Raw genomic sequence first — 21,808 nt, forward strand, 5'->3', positions numbered from 1 at the left:
AAAATGTATGGGTGTTGAGGTATTGAATTAGATCATAAAAACACCCTGTGCATGGGGGGTGTCCAAATGATACAGCAATAGGTGTGAAGATTAACACCAGTGTCAAATGTATATGGAGATATGGTACCACATTATAAAACTAGAATTCATATTGAGAGGTTAGGTTCAATTTCGATAGGTTGATTGCTGGTCATATTAATGTTAAACTGTATTTTTTATTACTCAAAGTGTGGTGACCAATTTCACGTTCAAGAGATTCGCCTCAAAGTACGATATACAGGAGACTGTTTTGAAGGAGGTAATAAATGTTTAACAATATTAACTACAGACAAAAACATTTTCTGATTGATCTCACAAATTTGATCAGGAATAGCCAACCATAAATTTCTTTAACACAACAGGAATGAATCCATATAAATTCTATAATAGATTGTATATAAGTGTCACACAATGAACAGTAGAAAAGGAAATTGTTTTTTCTTCTTTAGAAACAAACTTGAATGGGACCAGGATAATAAGCTATGTATCACTTGGGATGCATTGCAACAGTGGTGAACTTAATTGCTGCTAATATTTAAAATAATCAAAATAAAACTTCTAATGTCATTTCTATTAATTTACAAAATAGCTTACAATGGTTATTGAGCAGTTCTAAATTTACTCTTGATTCATAGTCAACAATAGACAGGTCTACTGAATAAAGGACAAATATTTGTGGTTGTCTAGATTCTGATTCATGGATTACAATTAGTATCAATAAAATTCTATCAGTAGAACATACCATATCAGTAGTATATGTACCTTTGAATATTAAGCTTAAATTACAATGAAATTGAATAGTCCACAAAAAAAAGAAACAAGATGGACATACTAAAGTCTTCCCACATATAGTTAAGTGTAGAAAGAAGATATCCAAGAGGGATTAATAGCATACAGCAGAGGTCAAATTATTGCAAATAATTCTGGAATGGGCAAAAATAAATACTAACATTAACTATGGAAGAAACTAAATGTATTCTTTATGTTCCATAACATATGCATAGATGTTGTTTGAAGGACAAATATTTACAAAGTATCTTTGTTGTCTAGTTGCTTTGTTACAATAGGCAAACACAAGGAGATGGATGAAGTGCTGAAACTTTTCACACACTTCCGCCCAGTCACAGATCTGGGCTGAATCCATAATCGTTCTTTAGCTCACTTAGCCACCCCAGTTTGGACCCAATCATATGCAAATCAGTCTTGACCCTGTGCCTCATAGGAACAGTCCAGCCCGAACTGCCAGGCCAGGTCCTCCCTGGTGTTACACTAAACTGGTCCCAGGATGCTGGTTACCAGTCCAGGGAAAACCTGGCTTGGTAGTTCGGGTATTAGGTTGTAATGTGGAGTAACCGTAGGAACAGTCGATAGTCATTCCATATAAGGCCTTGAATGTGAATGATTTTCTAGAAAAATTCAAAGACCTCCTTTCTCCCATAACTTTGCATTTAGAGTTCATTGAAAGGGCAAAAAAGGAGATAGCATCATCAAGAAATTTGCCATTTTATGATGGTGGGGTTAGGGAGAACCCCCAAGGGCAGTTGCAAAATCTTGTGGAAGGTGACCGTAGTGATATGGTAAACAGTGCAAACCGCCCAACAGTGATGCAACAAACTCATGGTGTGGCTTCAGTCAGCCAGCTTCCATGCAATGCTGCTTGCCCCCCACTCCCCGGTATCAGCTGTGGTTCAAGGACCAGGATCAGTGACGTTGCCCCATCCCCATCTGGACTGCAGGTGCATAGAACACGAGATTTCTGCTTTAAGAGGGGGGGGGGGGCTAATTTCACAAAGATTTGATGAGCGGCTGAGGTTAGATCTCCCGCCAGCTGCATGTCCCCATGTAGTCATTCTGGAAAATAACCCAGCTTTAAAAGGGACCAAACAGAAACTACTGCCCAGCTAATCCACAAAGCACATCACTGGATCTATAAAACTGCGAATGGACAAGTAGAGGGACTCTGTAATATTTGAATTGCCCGCATAGTCTATTGGCTTGGGAAACAAGCCAAATCTATTACAGGTGACCATGTGGGGTTCTAACTCTGAAATCTCTGGCTATGGCTGAAAAGCGGTTACAATTATTACCAAATAACCCTTCAGCATCGACAAATATTTGCACTACCTCTTGGTTTCTTTTATAGACAGTTGATGCATCAGCAAGGTATACACAGAAACAAGGCTCACGATTTTACTTTTTCCAGAGTGGAGACCCAATCACACTTGCAGTATAGAAGAAATACTACTCCTTTGCTACCAACCTCAAATCACTTTATGGCATAGACGGACCTGGATGCCTGTGATTGACTGTGTACTAGGAAGGGATCTCAGAATGTTGTAGTGAACGAGACTTGGCTGAAGAAGTCCCTCTCTCAAAAGATATGTAAACTTTACAGACCCAGATTGGTTGAGGTATATCTCCACCTTTGACCTAGTATGCCTGCAAGAGACCTGGGTAATGGGTCCTGTTAATAGAGATGGCTATAGGTCATACTATACCCCTGCAATTGCCTCAACTGCTGGAAGGGCGAGGGGTGGGATGGTGACACTTTTAAAGAACACTTTGAGATTTGAAGTTTTATCATTGTATATATTTAATATGTTAGATCTTAAAGGTCCGGAAGGCAACACCATAGTATTAATTTTTACAATAATTTATTTGGGGGTGAAACGTACAAAGTTGTTTCTATAGTGGAGGAAATATATGCATAGGCTAATTCATTCATGTGAAAAAGATCCGACAGTGTTGTGGATGGGCGATTTTAATGTACACCACTGCCCTTTTGCATTAACCTCAGTCTTTGGTATAACATATGGGGATGGAGGAGGTAATGTACACTTCTGCCAAAACCACTATGGGAATGCACTAAATAAACTCATTAGCCTCCCGCTAGAAACATTTTACTTTACCTCCTCAATTGATTTTGTAATCTACATTGGGAGGAGCTCTTTGTAACAGGAAAGTTGAATTTCTGGGTTTTAGTGATCATGCGGCTGTAACTTGGCATATGAACTGGATAGGTATTCATGGCCCCAATTACTCACATATAAAACCCATTATAGCAAGGAAGAATGGGATAACACTTAAGTGGGAGGGCATTGATAAGGCTGTTCTTATTCTGCAGGTAGTACTTAGCAGAATGAAAGAAATAGTAATATGTTTAGACCAAATCTGGACGCCCAGTCTACTATTGAGGCCTTTGGAACTATTTTGTTAGAGGTGAAAAATAATCTTTTAAAAAGAGTGGTGGGTCAAATAAAAACAAGGGACCGAAATGGTTTGACCACAACTGCACTAAAGCACTTTGCCAGATACATCAATCTCTTAAGTGGGTGCCAAATAATCCCATCCTTGTGAAACAAGCCCGCCTAAATTATTCTATGGCCAAGAAGAATAGATTAAAGATATTGAAAGAAGAAGTTTGGGAAAAATTACTTAAAGCATGGATTACAAATAATGCAAAGAACGTCTGGTTAACGATTAATGCTCCATTTCTAAAACCAAATTCTGATCCTAACTTGTCACCCATGTGGCTGAGGATTCATGGGTGTAAAATTTTAGTAAAATGTTTAATGGTATGCGAGAGGGCTCTGAGGTGACTGATGAAGAGCCTGTTTCTTCATCCAATGTCACTCCTACTTTTAATAATGTGGAAATAGGTGTAGCTTTGGCACAATGCACTAAGGCGCCTGGTATTGATGGCACCCTAATATATTTTTTTACAGATTGCCCTGATCTTTGAGGACCCTTGCTTACTAACATATATAATGCATAGCTAAAATGGGTCCTCCTGCTTCTTGGCATAAAGCAGTTTTAATACCAAGTTACAAAAAAAGGAGACAAACTAGACTGCAGAAACTATAGGCAATTTCCCTCCTCGATAGCACAGCAAAACTCATGGGCAGAGTACTATTAAATAGATCCCTGACCCCAGTACAATATGGCTTTAGAAAAGGTAGAGGCACTCAAGACCAGTGTCTGAACCAGAGTCTGCTTATAGCGAAGTACACCCATGCTTAACAAGGTAACTTATATTTGGCCTTCATGGATATTAGCACAGCCTTTGTCTGCATACCCCATTCCCATCTATGGTGGATCGTGAGGGAAATCGGGGTAGACCAGGAAATAATTACCTTCATAAGACAACTGTATTCGAAGGTTGAAGCGTGTGTGGGCAACTGGGCGAGTGCACTAGATGGTTCTCAGTTACTAGAGGAGTTTGCCAAGGGTGCATTCTCTCCCCTTTTCTGTACTCTTTATATACTAATGGGGTGGAGTCCCAACTGCTAGAATCACCTTTAGATGTTCCTAGAATAAATAAGATGCGCATCCCAATTTTATTGCATGCAGATGATGCAGTTTTAATTGCATGCACGGGAAGGTCACTCCAGAAATTGTCAAATACCTAAGTAGAATTTATGAAAAGTCTGGATCTTCATACAAATGAATCCAAGTCATTTGTTTTAATTGCAGGATAAAAGTTGAAAATATCTGTCCTTTTTTATTGTAAAGTGGTGTAGACAGAGTTATTTTCTTATCTAGGGGTGACTTGACTATAGAGCATGCTGGATGAATATGGTGGCGAAACGTGGGATCATGTTTGAAAAGAGCACAAATGCCATTCGTTCATTTTCAAAAAAGTTGGGTACATGAAATCCAGATATTTTAAGAAGGGTTTTCAGGGCCAAATCTAGTGCAGTAGTTGCATATGGTGCCGGAGTGTGATGCCACAAACAATTGAGGATTGCTTTTGGAGATCAATGATGAGCTTCCCTATTAGTTGTTCCAACTTTAAAATGACATCAAGAGCTAAATATCCCCTATGTAACTGATCGAATAAACATAGCACCCAGTCTCCTTTGGCATTCAATATGGCGTGAAGATACTGTGTCCCTTACCCAACAAATTAGAATGGATTGCTTATCCCTAGAACACACAGAATATCCAGTGGTTAAAGGATGTGAAAACATTTTACATACTCTAGATCTAGGAGGCTCATTTGAATGACCAGGCCAATATGTATCTGTCTTGAAAAAAGTTTTAAAAACCCATTTTCTATCAATTGCTAATGATGCAAGAATTAATTCACAGTATAGTAAATCTACTATCAGGAAATACCTTGACGGCCCACTGCAAGGTGAGGGAATATCTTTCTATTTGGAGTTTGTAACACTCCCTCAGCACCAGAGACGTTTTAATGCATGGGCAAAGTGGGCTCTGGCCCAGGGCCCCAGCCTTTCAGGGGGCCCCCCTGACAGAGTCAGCTCCATTCTCCAGAGTTTTGCCCTAATGACCTTGAATATTCTTACACAGATTGTTTTAAATACTGTTTTCCTTTAATTAATTTTTTTATGTACCTTATTTGTGAGTCTAGTATAGCCATTTTGCAGAGAAATGTTATGTTTATGTTTCATGCAATATACATAAAAAAGTTTCTTTTAGATCAAAACAAGGCCTTACATATAAGAAATGGGAGGGCGTTACAGAGATTATTTGCAGTAATATTGCTGAGCTGCTGCTGTGTTACAATATTGAAAACACACATAACTATCCCTGAATATTGGATGTAAACACATGTAGGGCCTTATTTATGAGAAGTGATGCATCGCTGTGTGAAAACAGGGATGCGTCAATTCTCAGTGCGCCCTCCTTGCTACATGATGGATGCGTCATATTTACTGTATGACGCATCATGTCGCAAGGAGTTACAGATACGTCAGTATTTCTGACGTATCTGTAGGCGCAAAAGTGATGCATTGCTGGGGTGTGTCTGAAAATAGACCCAACTCCAGCAATGTGTCCGAAAGGGCCTGAATCAGTCTTATACCTGCTGTGAGGCAGGTGTAAGATATTGAGGCAATGGCATCCTAGAAGTGGCGCACTGAGTTCCCATCGATTTCAATGCGCCACTTCTACAAGGCTTTTTGCGGGGCAACACCCACCCTGCATACATTATACCTGGTGCAGGTATAATGTGGTGCAGGAGTTTCAAAGTGATGCATCTGCCTAGATGCGTCACTTTGCAAATATGGAGCAACATGGCACATTTTTTACGCTGCCGGTGCATCACAAAAAGTGATGCACTTGCGGCATAAAAGTGAAGCAAGGCCTCATAAATAAGGCCCTTAGAATTTGAACGAGTGTTCCTTTGCACTGTCAGGGACCTAATGAAATGAAATAGTGTATTTAATAAAGTGCGCAACTACTCAGACTAGAGTGTCCTGGCGCATGACAGCGGGAGGAAAACGTGCGTAAAAGACCCATCAGTTAGTAAAATCCAGGTTTTTAAGTTTTTCCTGAAAGAGAGTAGGTCTGTGGTTAGTCTCAGTGACTCAGGGAGGCTCTTCCACAATTTTGTGCCTAGAAAGCTGAGGGATCTGCCTCCAGTGCGGCCACAGCATTTTTTAGTCACGAGGGCTAGGTTGGCATTTGAAGATCTTAGGGGTCTAGCTGTTGTATAGCGATTAACGCGCTTATTTAGGTAGCCAGCTCATAAGCCGTGGAAAGCTTTAAAGAAGATGGTCCTCGCTTTGAAGTCGATCCGTTCTTTTATGTGGAGCCAGTGTAGAGACTTGAGAATAGGGGCCATACTAGATCTGGGTTTAGGTCTCGGGATGGCTCTGGCCGCTGCATTTTGTACCACTTGTAGGTGCTGGATAAGGGATTTGGGAAGACCAAGGTACAAGCTGTTGACATAGTCAAGCTTTGATGTCACCAGAGCCTGCATCACGATCTTCCTGCTCTCAAGCGGTAACAGTGGCAGGAATATTTTTAGCACTTTTTAGTATGCCAAAGCAAGCGCCAGTTAGATTTGGATTTGAAAGCGCATGGAGATTGTCTTTTCTATGACAATTCCTAAGTTTTTGACTTTTTCCTTTTCCGCGGGTGGGGTGGCAGATCTTTTGGCCACCAAGAGCTCCAGTCAGGCGTTTCTGGATTACCAAAGAAAACAACTTCACTTTTGTCAGGATTGCACTTCAGCTGACTGATCTTAAGCCAGTTAAAAACCTTTGTGAGGCAAGACCTAATCAATGCCCCGTCAAAGTTTTCACACGTAAAAATCAGCTGAGTGTCATCAGCATTGGAAACAATTTTGGCTCTTCCTCTACCAGAAATGCAAGGGAGGATAGATATATATTAAAAAGGGTAGGACTGAGGGACATCATGGCTGGAACCGGGGATGAGAAAGGGGGAGCCAGATGTCCTGAGATCCATTTGCCAAGAAGGATGACATCCATGTTAAGGCTCCTGGATGTTAGCAAGTCTCTCCAGGAGCCTCTCAAATGGGACCGTATTGAAGGCCGCCGACAGATCGAACAGTATCTGAACAGCCTTGCCTCCCTGGTCCAGCTTACCCGTGAGATGTTCAGCCAATTCCAGCAGAGCGGACTCCGTACTGTAGTTAGCCCTAAAACCAGAATGGGGAACATGAAGGAGTTTCCCATCTTCAATGTGTTTTTGGAGGGCCTTGTTTACATGCTTCTCTAATACTTTGGAGAGGGCCAGAAGAAGGGAGATTGGCCTGTAGTTGGCAGGGTCCGTCGGTTTGGCGTTAGCCTTTTTTATCAGTGGAAGAATCTTAGCATTCTTCCATAATTTCGGCATGTTGCCTGAGGATACGGAAGCATTAAAGAGCTGGTTTACAGTGAGGTTTATGGTGGAAGCTAATAGGTTCAGGATATTCGCTGGACATGGGTCGGTAGGAGAACCAGACTTAATGCTTTGGAGAAGGGTCAGTGACTCTTCAAGCTGAAACTCAGGGAAAGCTAGTAAAGATGGAGGATCCAAGAGGTGAAATTTGCTATTAGAACTAAGGTAGAAGGTCAGTTATTCCTCTGAGATGTGAGGGAAGGCTTGTTCGATCACAGGGATCTTTTTGTGGAAGAATTGAGCTATTTGCTTAGACCATTCTTGCGTGCATGGCCCTTCCTTTGTGCCAGCTTTCGGGGCGTTAAAGGATTTAACTATGCTAAAGATTACCTTACTCTTATTTTGGGCATTTTCTATCTTGGTTTTAAAGAAGTTTTTCTTGGGTGCCTTCACGAGATTGTAATGAGCTTTTAAGTTGTCTTTATACACCTTCCTGTCCAAGGTAGATAGGATTTATGCCATTTACGTTCCATTTTTCTACAATTTCTTTTGCTAGATCTGAGGGAATCGTTAAAGCATGGAGCTGGTGGGGGCGAAATCTTTAAGGAGCAGGAAAAAACTGGTACAGGTGCATCAATGTTAGTTCGGAGCCATGAATCTATTGAGAGGGCGTCCGAGTCGGGGCAGACAGATCGCTCCAGTGAGGAACAACCGAGGGCGTCTGCTAACATCGGGATGGATATTTTATGGAATGTCCTGTAATTAGGGACCCTCTTCCCTGCGTTAGCCCGAGGGGCTGTGGCAGAGTTGGGAATGACAAATTTTAATAGGAGGTGGTCAGACCAGATAATGGGAAGAGGTAGGCTTACTGATATGTCAAAGTTGTGAAAGATTTGGCTAGGGTATGGCCCTTCTCATGGGTGGCCGAAGAAATTGATGGAAACGTGTTGCAGGCCTGCAGCGTCCCCAACAAGGAAATTGTTTGAGGGTCTTTTCCATTGTCCATACGTATATTGAAATCTCCCAGAATAAGGCAGTTGTATTTTAAGGCCAGGGAGGTGGTGGCTGTATTAAGTGTAGTAATACAATTTCCAATTGCACTGGGAGGTCTGTAAATTAGAAAACCAGCTATTCTATGATGGGGAAGAAGGTACAGTGGAAGTCTAAGGACTCTGCGCCCTCGATGTTTTCCATTGGGATGGGAGAGCAGTCTAGTATTTGATTATAAATTATGGCGACACCGCCCCCCTTCCCACTCGGTCGGTCCCTCCTAAGGATTTTATAACCCGTAGGGATGACCGAGGTGATAGTAGGGTTGGAGACTTCAGACAGCCAGGTCTCAGTGAGAAATAAAAGATCAGGCTGTTCGTCTAAAAGTAGACCATAAATCTGTGGTTCATGCTTTTGCATAGAGCGACAATTTAAAAGGGTGGCCTTTAAGTCCTTTGTTTTCTTATTGTTTTTACACTTATTGTTGCATGGGAGTATCTTGGGTGTGGGTTTCCTGGGCTGTAGGAGAGACCAGTTGCACTTATTACATCGAAAGTCTACCTCCAAGCTCGGATCAGCCGCTGTACACTGACATAATGGTAGCCGCCTAAGACTAAGCAGTGTTTCCCTATTGTAATATAGTGGAAGAAACTCACCGGAGGGGAACTGGGCAGCATGGCCGGCGTCGGACGCCACCAGGCGCAGACGGGCTTGCCTTTGGTGCGCCTTTGACGTGCCAGCGGCGCGCCCACTGTGCGCATCCTTTTGCATCAGGAATATATCGACTAATGCCTATGATGCAAACTGGATCGCTAATGCAGCTGAGGAAGTGCAAACTACGTGGGTGGAAGTGAGGAGCCTTATAGTAGCCACAGCCCTCCGCACAATCGGCGTATCAGCCGCGGCGGACCAGGGCTGGAGGAAAAGCGAGATGCGAATCGAAGCAGCTGAGGAGGTGTAGGCAAGCAGAATCAAGTAAAGTGCAAGTGCTCGTAGGTAGGAGAAAAGCACAGAGTAATTCAGCCACACATATACATTTTAAAAAGTATTAAAAAAACCTACGAGTAGGGCAGGAAACACTAAATCCTACCGCTGTCAGCTGCGCGCGTCCATTTAGATCGGGAATATATAGGCTAGGAAGCGGAAACTGTGTGGGAAACAGGGGCTCAAATTGGATCATAAATTCAAAGCTGTTCTGAACAGGGGCCCCAAAAATATGTTTGGCCCAGGGCCCCCAAAATTCTTAAGATGTCCCTGCTCAGCACAGATTTATTCTGTTAAGGTTTTGCCTTAATTACATTCGGTGAATACTGGGCCACCCTGCTGGTGTCTATTCTACTAATGCTCTCCCTTGTTGCCCATGTGATGATCTCGCACGTCAAACTGATTTGCACACTTTTTGTAAATTTTATTGTAATCATCGGAAAATGTTTTCAATTCCACTTTTGCGTGAGCACAATTTTAGAAAAAGTTGCCCGGCCTCCTCTGGTTTACCTTTATAGGAGAATATATATATATATATATATATATATAGGTCAGCAGGTCCTGGGTCTGTCGTAGGTGGATGGGGAGGGTGTTCCATGTCTTGGCGGCGAGGTAGGAGAATGATCTGCCACCGGCAGTCGTTCCGCGAATGCATGGTACGGTAGCAAGGTCGGTGGAGCGGAACTGGCAGTTCAGGGTGTAGAAGGCGAGTCGGATGTTGAGGTATGCTGGTCCAGTGTTGTGGAGTGCCTTGTGAGTGTGGGTGAGGAGCATGAAGGTGATCATCTTGTTGCTGTGGAGCCAGTGCAGGTCCCTCAGGTGGGCGGTGATGTGGCTGTGGATGTCGAGGGTGAGGCATTCTGAATGCGTTGGAGTCTCTTCTGGAGTTTGGTTGTGGTTCTCACATAGAGGGCATTGCCGTAGTCCAGCCTGCTGGTGACGAGAGCCTGGGTGACCGTTCTTCTTGTTCCGGTGGGGATCCATCTGTAGAACTCGCAAAGCATACGGCGGATGTTAAAGCAGGAGGAAGAGACGGCATTGACTTGTGGGGTCATTGACTGAAGAGTCCAGGATGAACCCCAGGTTGCATGCGTGGTCGGTGGGTGTCGGCGCGGTTCCTAGCGAGGCCAGCCACCAGGAGTCATCCCAGGCGGAGGGGGTGGAGCAGAGGATGAGGACCTCTATCTTGTCAGAGCTCAGTTTCAGGCTATTGCTCTCCATCCATTCGGTGATGACCTTCATCCCTTCGTGGAAGTTGGTTTTGGCAGTGTCGGGGTCCTTGATGAGGGAGAGGATCAGCTGGGTGTCATCGGTGTCTGAGACTATGTTGAGGTCGTGCGATCAGACTATGTTGGTGAGCAGTGTCATGTAGACGTTGAAGAGGGTCAGGCTGAGTGATGATCCTTAGGGTATGCCGCAGGTGATCTTGGTGGCTTCGGATCGGAATGGAGGGAGGCAGACTCTCTGGGTTCTGTTGGTTTTATTAGGACAATTAGTCTAAACATGGAGGACTCAATCAATGATGTAGGGAAAAGCCCAGGAATAACAAGTTACCAGAATAGATTGCATATATCAGAAGATTTTTGATAAGCACAATAGGAGTACACGTGTCCTTTTTGCAGAGTTGACACAACTTCAGCATAACTAGTCAAACGGCCTCTCTGTTACTAATGCAGTCGTTGCAGATTCCTTATCACACAATCTGGTTTATTAATCCAAAACATTTTAAATCTTACTCATAAAAGAGATATTTGGTTATCTTTGGAACCATACTTTAAGTATATAGAATAAAAGGATTGGAGTATCACTTTGGAGTGCTGGCACAGGCGCTCAATTAGACTATGGCAGATGACCCACAATCTGTTAGTGTAGGAGAGGGTGTTGCCTTTTTAACCCTGGCCTCACAGCTGATCATCATCCTTCAGCCCTACAGAGAGCTCTGCCTTCAGAGAAGCTGCCACCGCAGCTCCGCTGAACCGACCAAGTTTAGAATGGTTGCACAAACTTGCTTTAAAAAACAATGCCCAGAATGTGGGAGCTTGTTGTCGAAAATGAAATGACCCAGATACCTTTAGTGTTCTCTCTCAGGATGTGTGGTGCCATGTTGATTGGTTTCCAGTTGGTGGCCACTAGAATTCCACAGCAGTCCTAAACTGGGGCGAGTAGGTTTGCATTAGACTGTGGCTCTAAATAAGGCACAAGGTGTGATACATAAACACCGAGGGCCCATACTCCAAGGGTACACTGCTGCGCGAAACGCGAGAGTTCACCCACCCTCAAGTAGAGCAAGGGGACCATCAGTTTAGTGGACAGTGTACTCCACAACATTTGTGACGGGGTACCTCACACACCAAATGAAATCAAGCCCATATACTTCACATCAATGATTTTTTGTTTTTAAGAGGTTAGTTAGATTCGACTTAATTGGACTATAAGATACATGATGACACACAAGTCCATAATCAATTAAGAAACCATGAATCAAAAAATATTTATAGAGCAAGCAGTTACCCCTGGAAATGGGTGCTTCCTGGCTTTACAGCAAGAGACATCAGAAAGACTACACAGTTGTTGGAATAACCTAGGGATTTTCTGAAACAGTCATGTAGTAACCTTAGGAGGGGAGCACATAATTCCAAAGCTTAGCAGCATGATCAAAGGAGAAACACACTCTGTGGTATTGTCTACATTTAAGGTCCTGCAGAAGTGTGGACCTAAACATAAGGCGCATGCAGGGAAGTAGATACACATTTTCCTAGACCCTTGCCTGCCATGGCTTCAAAAGCCAGCTAGACAGCCTTCAAGGTGCAGTTGTCGAATCTGAAGCCTACGCAACATGGGGAGCAAGGGTTTAATGGGGGTGGGTTCAGAATGACCCCAAGCTGCTGCATTCTGGACAATTTGTAGTTTGTCCAGAAGTTAGACAGGCAGTCCCACCTAGAGATTTTGTAATAGTTGAGGAACAAGATCAGCACCAAGACTATTGTTTTCAGGGCAGATGAGGAAGGATCCTCCAGCTCACACATAATGTTGCAAAGCATTTGGAGGGTTGTATGACATAACCACACATGCATTACAATGCATGCTTTTAGGACGCATCCATTAAAACGCAATGCCCTTACCAAGCAAATACATTTACAATGCATGGCAAGTATATATGGTAAACTAAATCCATACTTTGTTTTACATGGGGTAACGCTCCCAAATGATAAAGATAAGAATATTTTCTTCTGGGGGAAATCCCCCTCAAACCCTACCTTTTGTAGTGTTACAGCCCAATTCCCTTACCACCCTATACACATCCCAAACCATATCTGTGTACACATACAAGTCACCCCCTGGGCAGGCCTTGAACAGCCCAGAGGGCAGGGTGAGGTGCTTTTAAAGTTAAGCATGTATTTGAGTTGTACATGTCCTGGTAGTGAAACTCTTTAAATTAAATGTTTCACTACTGCAAGAAGACCTCTCCCATAAGAGAGCATTGGAGTTACCTTATTACAGGTAATACACTGACTTCCATTGGGACCGGGTAGACAGGTCGAATTTGGGTCTAAAGAATTGTAATTAAAAGCACTCTAATTGTAAAGTCAGATTCTTAAATCCCAATACTGAAAAAGCCACTTTTAGAAAGTTGCCATTTTCTTATCCTGATAGTTTGGTGCATGTAGCCTGTTCCTGGGTCACATGACTAGGTGCAGTCGATCTTTGTGTATTGCTCTCAGACAGTGGAAGCAAGGGAAGTTAGGCTTTGCTTGCAGGATAGGCTACTCTCAGTTTACAATTGTTATCTGCCACACTTGCACACCACAAAGGCTCTGACCCGAGTGCTCACAAAGGCCTGGTCACTAGCCCATTGTGACTCCAGACAAACTGTGCTTGGGACAGGGAGGCAGGGGATGCCTGAAACCTTGGGGTGGATACCTGTAGAAGCTGCTCTAATTTCTAAGTAGGCACTGGGTATAATATTTGGACCTCAGACCCAAAGTCTTCAGAACCCTTCTGGACCTATGGATACGCTGCCCAGAAGAAGGACAGCTGTTGTGCTGAAAAGACAGCTGCCCTCCTGGGCTGGCCTTTTTGTCTCACCTGGGTGAGAAGTACTAGACCTGCAGCTGTTGAACCAAGGACCCCAGAGTGACTCCAAGGGCTAGATGACTGGCCTCCTGACTGGAGGCTCAGGACCAGAAAGCTCCCAACACCTGCAGTTAACCATCTGTAATTCTGCTGTGTTAAGTGGGGCCACCCCAGCCCTAGACCCTTGGAATTGAGCCCAAGGTGCTCTGCCAGCCTCAGTGGAACCAACCCAGAGACAAACCAATGCAATTTCACTTCTGTGTGGATCTTTTCTGTCATAAAGGTCGCATCATCAGAACCACCGCTTGCCAAAATCCTCCGTGCAGGCAGCCTCGATGACACTGGACTCTGCATTGCAGCTCTTCAGATTCCAAGCATGGTCACCGCCGCGCGCTTCCCCCCCCACCCCATTGCATGTTGCATCCTTGACACCGGACTTGGATTAAAAGCCATCAATGAGCTTCTTGATGACCTCACATCATAACCTCTCTGCATCTCAAATAGACATTTGCGACCCTCACAACACTCTGCAAAGCACGATTTAGGTACTTTGGTCAATTAACCTAACTGGGTCCCAGTACCCAGCCCATGCTTCATCGTGGTCAGCCTGAACTTGTGACTTTGACCCAGTCTGGCACAACCAGATATCCACAATTTGAGTCTTTGTGGGGCCATTGTTTTTACAGAAATCTTTAAAATGTAACATCTCCTGTTGAAATGATGGGATGTGTCATTTTGGTCTCATTTTTTTATTAAAAACTACTATTTTACTGTTTGAAGTGTTGCACAAATACTTTACACATTGCCTTCGGGTTAAAACTGGCTGCTCTGTGCTAACCTACCAGAGGGTTGAGCACAGGATAATTTGGGGTTTGCTTGTGACTTCACCCGGAAAAGAAATGTGGTGGTTGCTGCTCGAGTAGGATTACACTCCCTCAACAAGTAAGCCAATTTCCTACACATACCTAGGCTTTCCTGTTTTCAGTTTCTATTTTTGGTAAATTCTGGTGTTTTTTTTCCCCAGTGATTTCAATATCTTAAAAACAGTGGTTATCAGTGGCTACACATTCACGCCATTAAAAAACTACAGAAAGTGTTTTTAACAGTGGTTATGGAGCATTTTGCTTTTATTATTGCTTGCTTTCTGCACTGATATTGCATGGTATATAGACAGTGTGTATATATATGAGGTCCAAATAGATTTTTGCAAATAAACTTGTTGTACACCATACAATACTTCAGTGATTCTTTGGTCATGTGCGCCGACTCTTTCCTTCCCATGTAAGCTTCTGTGAAAAAGCTTACAACATTGGCACTTGAGCTGGTTAACGACAAAACCGCCAGTACTCAATTTGTTAGCTCTGGCCACTGACACAGCTTTCTATGCCAATACTGGTTCACTTGAAGATTGCGATTCTCAGGGCAGGTTCTGCAACATTTGCACTGATCTAGGCGCTTATGCTCTCAGAGTTATTGAAGCGGTCAAAAATAAAGCAGCACTTTGAAACTACGGAGGAAATTCCTTTACAGAAGGGATCTAGAACAGAGTACCACAGTGAGGTTTCATTAACTTAAAATACCATTGGTGGTGAAGGGACATTTCTATGCATCATTGCAAGCCATTTCTCATACATTGAGAAATACAGGTTCCTGAATTGCTCTTCACCATTGCTTAGCAAGCACTCTAACATGGAACCTGTTTCAGTGCCAAAGTCACTAAAGGTGTCACCCAGCCTACTCTCAAGAGGTTTCACATCTACATCAATTATGCTGAACACTTGACAGACAAGCGTGTTTTCCAGAATCTAGTTTGTTATTATGTTTACTACAGCAGTTATGTTTTCCTATAAAAACAAATCTAAGAATTCAGTAGTGTACTTTTTTCAAATCATTATGTGACCAAAGATCCTTATATTTCTGGTCTTTGGCATCATCGCTCAGCAAAAATTCCAAAAACAGTTGCCACATGGATAATAGAGCATTCATAGCCCCTTGGACTGAGCGCCATCAGCTAAGGGACAGAGTTGGGATGATTCTTTGATGCCACACAAAGAAACAAATAATAAATATTTGAGTTTCAGGTCCTGTGCTTAAGAAAACAGTGCACCAGAATGGACTAAATAAGTCAGTCAATAGCATTCCTCATTAACCTGGAAGATTGTAAAGATGCTTTCAGCATACCATCTAACAAGTGGCAAGGATCTCTTACAAGGAAGCACTTCAGCTCAGGTATCAATTATGATAGTCATCACACAACTTTTTCAAATAAATAGCTGAATCACTGCAAATACAAACAGTATCACTCCAGTCTTTGTTGAACTTGGAAATAACCTTTTTGCAGAGCATTCCAAGTGACACTGCGTTCCATGTTTTCCAAACGTCTGGTGTCATGTTTCAACCACTATCCCAGATACTTTGTGATAACCTCTTTTCACATATACTTGTCACTATAGCTTGCATTAACTGTTTAACCCAGAGGTGTTGGCAATTTGCCTACTATCAATACTGACTCACTAGAAACTGGGGACTGATGTATTAAGGGGCTTTTACCCATTCTCTGTGGGTAGATGTGATGACACATTAGGAAAGATTCTTATGAAAACAGCCATTTTACCCCTCAGTGAAAGAATCAAAACGCAGCCACAATACGATTGATATTTCCTGGTTCTCTACAGTTTATAAAATAATTAAACTAGCTCTAAAACATGCTTCTAAACACTGCATCTTTGGACCAAAGACGACAAAATTGAAAGAAACAATATTTTAGTGGCATCCCCAAACAAAACTCAAGCAGAATAATGTCATCCCAGACTTTTACTGCTAGCTTGTATAACAAAGTTACATTGTATTGGCCCCTTCAAGAAGGAAAAAATTAATGTTTTCCTTTCTTCGAAAGGCATTTAGTTTGCGGTTGTGCAGGCGTTTTCAGTGTTAATATGGTTTTACTGGTGAGAGCTATTTCTCTTTCAGTTGGGTTTTATCAGTTATAAGTTTAAACCTAAACCAGGACAGCCTACACATACCTTTTATTGTAGACGCACAGTTCTTCTAATGTCTACAAGTACTCAAGTGCTGGGGCCAAATGTCCAATTAAAACTGAACAAAATAAACAAAAAACTTTGAGTCTATTTAAACGTGCCTACTATAAAATAACCATAGGTGTATTTACCACCAATAAGGTGGCATGAGAGGTCTTTAGAGCATGTAGAGATTAAATGCCAGTTAATATCAATACTCGATTATGACGTAAAAGCAGAATTCCATTTTATCCGTTAAGGATTATTCCTTATTAGGATGTTATTTATATATTGAATCTGGTTGTAACAAAGTTCTTGCAAATGTATGGACTTGAAAAATCAGCATTACAAACGTTTAAGGATTTCCTTCACTATAAATATTGTACAACTCCTGATGGATCACCAAATGCATGGAGGCAGACGGGGATGTTCAGATATAAGCGGAGACTCCACAAGAGGCATGGTGTTCTGTTTTTGGAGTAAGTTTTACAAGACGTTTTCCTGAACAACAAACATGTTCAGTCTGCTGACTACGCATCTATGCTCCATCACCTTTTTTGATTAGCATGTCAAATCTAATTTGGAGACTATGCCAGAAGCTCCAGAGTGCACAACTGTATCTGAAAGGAACCACATGACCAATTTCCTTAGACATACGGCACTATATGTGGCGCACCTTGTTTATGGAGCCTTATACTATTATGACTTAGATAGTGACTATTTGAAGTCATCAGAACTTGCTATTAATAACCGTAGTGTGCACAAGAGCTTGACTCCAATCTGAAAACATGGATTGTTCTTTCAACTGAGAATCTGTAGACCGGTTTGAAATGGTCTCAGGGATACATTAGTGCAGTAGATTCAATTACCAGTTCACTATGGATTCTCCGGATTCAGGTGCATGACAAGATATACTTGCAGTAGTACAGCATCTCAAGCCCCACTGAAGTCATTTTACTCTCATCCCTTGCCCCTTCTTAGGGTCAGGTTGGAAGGATGTAGCATGTCCTGCATGGGTAGGTGTTGGGTGAGGTACTTGTGATTCAAAGCGCTCCTTCAAACATGCATTGAGAATTACTATCCTAAATTAGGACAGAGTATCATTAAAAGCCAGTAAGGGGGCGTGGCCAACCAAGATGGCCGTGCAGACATGATCCACTAGGGCTCTGTGGCATTTTCCCCGAGCTCAGCTTAAAATGAGCACCCAGGGGTTAGACACCAGAGAGATCATCCTGCGGACACTGACGAGGAGGACAGACACAGGAGGACCGGAACAGCAGACGAGGGCTTTGCGAGCCAGCCTCTCTGGCGGGACTACAGCCTGTAGCAGAACACTTTACCCAGCAATGTGCGACAGTGCGTGAGACCAGAGCCAACTGCCAGAAGACCGGAGAGTGCACACATGCAGAGACCCACTTCAGGCACCCACAGGATCCAAGGAAGGGGGCAAGCTGACCATTTGCAGTGCCCATCTTGTGACTATCTGCCCAAACACAGGATGCCACAGTGGTGGGCATTGGACAGACCAAAATCGTTCACTAAATGCCTGCTGGAAGGGTATGCGCATGCCTGGACTGGGAGATGCTGCGCCCCAAATGCAAGTGCGTTTTTTTTCCATAGTCAATGATACGGGATAGAGTACTAGAGAATTCCCTTAGGGTGACCATCAACACCTTTAAGGCAGGCCTAAGGGGGCAGTGCATTACGCTAAATGCTGCCCTCAAGGTCACGGATTAAGGACAGGCAGGCTTTAGAAATAGAATTACAAGAGGCAGAGAGACTCCATAAGGAAAATCCAACATGGGTTATGCAGAGGAAAGTCACAGCTTTGAGGGGGAAGCTTAATGCAATTCATAAAAACAGAACTCTCCCTATAAACAGTCACGACAGATCAAGAAAAGGTCTAGAGCACGTAGAATCACTGGGACCCCAAGGCACCACCCAAGTAAGGGGGACCTCCCACACACACAGGCCAGGTACAGTGTGATAACATGACCGCAGGCTCTGTACAATTCTATGGGGAAGTCAGTTACATTATTAAAGTTTAAGGACCCTTCTAGGAGTACTTAGCAAACCATTTGGAATTTCAGAGTTTGATGCCACCCCACCAATGGGTACTGTGGTACCAGATCTTCCTATCCCAGAGGAGCCAGGTGCATAGGTCTGAAGTGGCATCTGAAGCTCTCATCGTTATCAATGGAAGGCTGTGAAGTACTGCTGCCGTGAAGGTGAAAAGTGTCCGGTGGAATCCAAGCCTGGATTCTAGAAGAAAGTAACCTGAAAGCAGAGAGGAGAGTCTGGGTCTCTTCAGAGTGACCAGGAGCTCGGTAGGAGAATGGCCACAGATGTCGGGTGCTTCAGTTGCGAAAAAGGGATGCTGTACTCTGCAGCCACGAGAACCAGGAGACAGAGGATGACCGGGAGCCAGATGCAAGCTGTCCCACGAAGGATGTTGAGTGCTGAGGGGTCAGTGTCCAGCTGGAGCACCAACAAGCCTTGGCAAATGCAATCCATGCAGGAAGGTCAAGCAGGTTACGGTGTGGACCAGCAAGGTCCAGGGGACTCCAAGCAATGGGGAGTCAGGGCATGTCTGGAGCAACCAGGAAAGCCCAAGAGAAAGCAAGGTTACCCTCAGGAGGACCCACAGGCCTAATGACCAGAAGTCACAAGGGGACCTCAAGCAAGATTGCAAAGTACCAACCCACGGAGAACTTGGTGGGAGGAGGCAGAGTGCTTTGGTGCAAATACTTCACAGGGTCAGGACTACACGGAGTCCAATGCACAAGCTCAGGCATGACCAACGCCACTTGCAAATGGACAGTGCACAGGGGTTCGGGTTACGCAGTCACCGAGGGATACTGGCCTTAAACTTGGTGAGAGGGCAGATCAACCTCAAGAACCCACCTCCTGTGTTGCTGAAATCTTTAGAGTCGGCAGGAGGTCAGGAGCAGCAGACCAGTCAGTTGTGCTTTAGGTGCCTGCGAAGCAGGGGAGTGACTCCTTCACTCCAAGGAGATTCTTCTGTTTTAAGTGCACCACAGGTCCTGCACGGAGCCTGTATGGAGCAAAGGCACAAACTAAGCTTCAGCAGGAGAGGGGGACCAAGTCGAGGTCCAGCAAAGTCTAGTGTGTCCAGACTGTCGAAGGTCAGTGATTTCTTCTCGTAGAATCTTGTCCATGTACAAGATAATGCCCTGTAACCAGGTAATCCCTTTTATACCCACGGGAGAGGGTTGGTCAGATTTAGGGGACCCTCCTAGGGGAGGGTCAGGACAGAGGGGTGGCTACACCCATGTAGTTTGTCCAGTTTCACGCCAGAGCAGGAGCCAATGGCTCCCAGAACTGGTTTGAGCTGGACTATGCACAGTGACCCCAAATGTGGCCCTAGTGCAGACTTTTAGGCACTGAGTGCACCCAGCCAGCCCCAAAAAACTAAATCCTGTCTGGGAGGTGGTCACATCTCCCTGTGACAGGATGCCTATTGTGCTACCTTCCTTGGCTCAGCGGCAGGAGGGCATAAATGTCTTTGGTCGACAGCATCCAGTTTGTGCTGTCCAGGTCGAGAAGGCTAGCACCAGTAAGACCAGTGACCCCATGAAGCTCGTTTCATAAGGGTGGAATCATACCTCCCACACCAGTTGCTGGTGTGGAGGTATGATTCCAAGGTGTTTGATACCAAACACAAAATGTTTCTATACAGCTGTTGGAGATGCATTTACCACAAGGTTATAATGCACCTCTGCCTATATGTCCAGCTGAGTCAGACAACCCTGGAGAATTGTCTCCGAAGGCTGCAGAGAGGCGCTCTGCTCATGCAGGGGTACCGTCTCAAAAAACCCAGCACCCTGCCTTCAGGATTGTTAAGGCCTGCTATAGGGGTGACTTATAAGTTTTAAGTGTTGTGACTAATAGATATAGGTAAACTATATCTAGAGTAAGAGGTGCAAGCACCAGCTTACACAGGCTGCAGTAATAAGAGTTCCATTTTGCATGGCCTCTCATGGGTGGCATAATACATGCTTCAGCCCATGGGAGTACCCATGCCCTGGGTACCATATAGTAAGGACTTCTAAGGGTACCCCATTATCCTATCTGAGTGTACTAAAGTACATGCATGTCAATTTAAAGGAGAAAGCAGATGGGGGTCCTGATTAGCAGGATCCCAGTCAGACTAGTCAAAAACCAGCAAAACACCAGGAACAAAAGTGGGGGTAACCATGCAGTCAGATCCTACCTTCTTACAAACACATAGGAGATATCTATGATGATCACAACACAATTGTGGGACAGGATACTGGGGAAGCCTGGGAAATTCTATTGAGATCTCTACACAGCAGAGCCAGCTACAGAAGCCGCACAGTCTGAATACTTGCAAACCACTAGAGTATAGAAAGCCCAGAATACTCAACTGAGCAGCCCTATCACCGATGAAGTCCGCATGCCATAAAAAGTTTCAAATGACTCAAGTCTCCAGGGTCTTATGGGCTGACAGCCCAATTTTACAAATCCTATATGGTGGATTTGGCCCCAAAGCTTGTACAGTTCAACTACATGGCAGGTGAGGGTAGGGCGATTACTCTATGGGTGAGGCTTTGGTGTCTTATCCCTAAACAAGGCAAAGATTTAAGACAATGTGGCTCCTTCCGACCTATAGCATTGTTGAATCTGGACGCCAAACTATATTCAAAATTCTTAGCCACTCGACTGGATTGCTTACTCCCCGAAATTGACCCACCCAGAACAATGGTGGTTTATAAAAAGGCAAGACAAACCCATGATAATATTCAACGGACGCTCCATATCATTGAGAGAGTCTCCAAAATGAAGATACCAGCTGTCTTTCTGGCACTAGACGCTGAGAAGGTGTTTGACATGGGGGGGGGGGATGGGGGGGTTCCTTTACCGAACGTTAAATTTGGCTTTTGTGATAAATTAACAATGGTCAATGTGAACTACCCCTCTCCAGCAGCTAGAGTGCTGGTAAGCGGGGTAAGCACTGAGGTGTTTCCGTTGGGAAGGGAAACGCGACAGGGGTGTCCCCTCTTGTTTGCGCTCAGTCTAGAACCTTCAGCAGCCACGATCGGACAGAACCCAAAGATTTGTGGAATACAATT

The sequence above is a fragment of the Triturus cristatus genome, unplaced genomic scaffold (assembly GCF_964204655.1).
Source record: "Triturus cristatus unplaced genomic scaffold, aTriCri1.1 SCAFFOLD_788, whole genome shotgun sequence".
Taxonomy (NCBI): domain Eukaryota; kingdom Metazoa; phylum Chordata; class Amphibia; order Caudata; family Salamandridae; genus Triturus; species Triturus cristatus.